General features: G+C 39.6%; 1 non-coding gene and 1 pseudogene across 1 annotated transcript; both read left to right on the top strand.

The window, feature by feature from the left end:
- Nucleotides 1–1,912: 1,912 nt before the first annotated feature.
- On the top strand, nucleotides 1,913–1,978 carry LOC112395287 (small nucleolar RNA SNORD58). Its single transcript, XR_003002336.1, has one exon. It is a non-coding gene; the product is annotated as a small nucleolar RNA SNORD58 (small nucleolar RNA).
- Nucleotides 1,979–2,067: 89 nt separating this feature from the next.
- On the top strand, nucleotides 2,068–2,637 carry LOC112395269 (60S ribosomal protein L17 pseudogene; annotated as a pseudogene).
- The last annotated feature ends 926 nt before the right edge of the window (nucleotides 2,638–3,563 follow it).

Genomic DNA, 3,563 nt, shown 5'->3' with positions numbered 1-3,563 from the left:
TCTCTCTTTTTAGTGAGTCCAAAGGAGTACACAGTCATTTGCCAAAGTGAGAAGGGAGTTGTTGCTGGATAAAACAATGCTAACTCCATATATTATAGTCCCTACCTTCCTGAGCTTATATTCTGTAAGAGAGTTTGTCTTTTTTTTCTCACTAACACATCCCCAGTGTGTTAGTGGCACAGTGCCTGTCAAAAATTGTGCCCAATATATTTTTCACAGAACTAGAACAAAGAACTTTACAACTTGAATTGAAACACAAAAGAACCCAAATAACCAAAACAATTTGAGAAAGAAGAACAGAGCCAGAGGAATCATGCTCTCTGACTTCAGATTATACTACAAAACTTCAGTAATCAAAACAGTATGGTACTGGCACAAAAACAGACACATAGATCAATGGCACACGTTAGAAAGCCCAGAAATAAACCCACACATTTATGGTCAATTAATCTACAACAAAGGAGGCAAGAATATACAATAAAGAAAAGACAGTCTCTTCAGTAAGTGGTGCTGGGAAAACTGGACAGCTATATGTAAAAGAATGAAATTAGAACACTCTCTAATACCATATACAAAAATAAACTCAAAATGGATTAAAGCCCTAAAAGTAAGACCAGATACTATAAAACTCCTAGAGGAAAACATAGGCAGAACACTTTTTGACATAAATCACAGCAATATTTTTTGGACCCATCTCCTACAGTAATGGAAATAAAAACAAAAATAAACAAGTGGGACCTAATGAAACTTAAAAGCTTTTGCACAGCAAAGGAAACCATAAACAAAACAAAAAAAACAAACTACAGACTGGGAGAAAATATTTGCAAATGATGGGCTTGACAAGTGTTTAATTTCCAAAATATACAAATAGCTCATACAGCTTAATATCAAAAAACAAAAAACCCAATCAAAAAATGGGCAGAACTAAATAGACATTTCTCCAAAAAAGATGCATATTTGGTCAACAGGCACAAGAAAAGATGCTCAACATCATTAATCATCAGAGAAATGCAAATTAAAACCACAATGAGCTAGCACCTCACACCAGTCAGAATGACTATAATCAAAAAGAACACAATAGGGTTTCCCCGGTGGCGCAGTGGTTGAGAGTCTGCCTGCCGATGCAGGGGACATGGGTTTGTGCCCCGGTCCGTGAGGATCCCACATGCCGCAGAGCGGCTGGGCCTGTGAGCCATGGCTGCTGAGCCTGCACATCCGGAGCCTGTGCTCCGCAACGGGAGAGGCCACAACAGTGAGAGGCCTGCGTACCGCAAAAAAAAAAAAAAGAAAAAAGAAAAAAAAGAAAAAGAAAAAGAACACAAGTAACAAATGTTGGCGAGGATGTGGAGAAAAGCGGACCCTCATACACTGTTATTGAGAATGTAAATTGGTGCAGCCACTATGGCAAACAGTATGGAGGTTTCTCAAAAGACTAAAAATAGAACTACCATATGACCCAGCAATTTCATTCCTGGGTATATATCCAAAAACACGAATCTGAAAAGATACATGCACCCTAATGTTCATAACAGCATTATTTACAATTGCCAAGGTATGGAAGCAAGTGTCCATCAACAGATAAATATAAAGAAGATGTGGTATATATGTGTGTGTGTGTGTGTGTGTGTGTGTGTGTGTGTGTGTGTATGGTAAAATACTACTCAGCCATAAAAAGAATGAAATTTTGCTATTTATAACAACATGGAGGGACTTGGAGAGTATTATGCTAAGTGAAATAAGTCAGACAGAGAAAGACAAATACTGTATGATATTACTAAATACTGTATGATAGCTTTTCTGGTCAGCAGCCTGAGAGGGTAAAAGGAATGATGTCTGTGTCACTAGTCTAGTGTTAGCACTGCTGTAGTCACTGGTAGTTCCACATGGGAAGAAACAGTGGATAGAAGGATGGCTGTGATGATGGCGTTTCTTAGGACACCTTTGGATTAATCATGAAAACAACTACTCTCTGAGCAGCTGCAGGCAGCGTTTAGTACATAAACCATGTAAGTTACTGTAAATATGTTGACAGAATTATACTTACTCGTTTCCAGGTGACCTCTAGAAATGGTTCGCTATTCACTTGACCCAGAAAATCCCACAAAATCATGCAAGTCGAGAGGTTCAAATCTTCGTGTTCACTTTAAGAACACTCATGAAACAGCCCAGGCCATTAAGGGTATGCCACCAAGAATGAGAAAGATATCACTTTAAAGAAGCAGTGTGTGCCATTCCATCATTACAATGGTGGAGTTGGTAGGTGTGCCCAGGCCAAACAGTGAGGCTGGACGCAGGGTCTGTGGCCCAAAAAGAGTGCTGAATTTTTACTGCATATGCTCAAAAATGCAGAGAGCAATGCTGAACTTAAGGGCTTAGATGTAGATTCTCTGGTCATTGAGCATATCCAGGTGAACAAAGTCCCCAGGATGCGGCACAGGACTTATAGAGTTCATGGTCGGATCTACCCATACATGAGCTCTCCGTGCCACATTGAGATGATCCCTACTGAAAAAGAAGATTGTTCCTAAACCAGAAGAGGAGGTTGCCCAGAAGAAAAAGATATCCCAGAAGAAATTGAAGAAAGAAAAACTTATGGCCCAGGAATAAATGCTGCAAAAAATAAATGCAAATAAAAGTTAAAAAAAAGTACTGTATGACATCACTTATATGTGGAATCTGAAATATACAACAGTCTAGTGAATATAACAAAAACGAAACAGACTCACAGGTATAGAGAACAAACTAGAGGTTACCAATGGCGGGGGAAGCAACATAGGAGTGGGGGAGTAGGACGTATACACTACTGCATATAAGATAGGCTCAAGGATGTATTGTACAACACAGGGAATATAGCCAATATTTTATAGTAACTGTAAATGGAAAGTAACCTTTTAAAATTTTATTTTAAAATTTTTTAATAAAATTAAATTAAAAAAACAGACTCACAGTTATAGAGAACAAACTAGTGGTTACCAGTGGAGAGAGGGAAGTGGGGAGGGGCAAGATAGGGGTAGAGGATTTTTTTTTTTTAATTTTTTTCTTTTTTGGCTGCACCACACAGAATGTGGGATCTTAGTTCCCCGACCAGGGATTGAACCTGCGCCACCTGCATTAGGAGCACAAAGTCTTAATCACTGGACTGCCAGGGAAGTCCCAGGGGTAGAGGATTAAGAGGTACAAACTACTAAGTATAAAATAAGCTACAAGGATATATTGTACAGCTCAGGGAATATAGCCAATATTTTGTAATAACTATAAACAGAATATAACCTTTAAAAACTGTGAACCACTATGTTGCACACCTGAAACCTATATTATACATCAACTACACCTCAATAAAAAGAATAATAAGGGCTTCCCTGGTGGCGCAGTGTTTGAGAGTCCGCCTGCCGATGCAGGGGACACGGGTTCGTGCCCCGGTCCTGGAAGATCCCACATGCCGTGGAGTGGCTGGGCCCGTGAGTCATGGCCGCTGAGCCTGCGCATCCGGAGCCTGTGCTCCGCAACAGTGAGAGGCCCGCGTACCGCCAAAAAAAAAAAAAAAAAAAAAAAAAAAAAAAAAA

The sequence above is a fragment of the Neophocaena asiaeorientalis genome, unplaced genomic scaffold, assembly GCF_003031525.2.
Source record: "Neophocaena asiaeorientalis asiaeorientalis breed wild unplaced genomic scaffold, Neophocaena_asiaeorientalis_V1.1 scaffold258, whole genome shotgun sequence".
Taxonomy (NCBI): Eukaryota; Metazoa; Chordata; class Mammalia; order Artiodactyla; family Phocoenidae; genus Neophocaena; species Neophocaena asiaeorientalis.
Note: the sequence above shows the minus strand (reverse complement) of the source record. Positions and strands in the feature narration are given on the sequence as shown.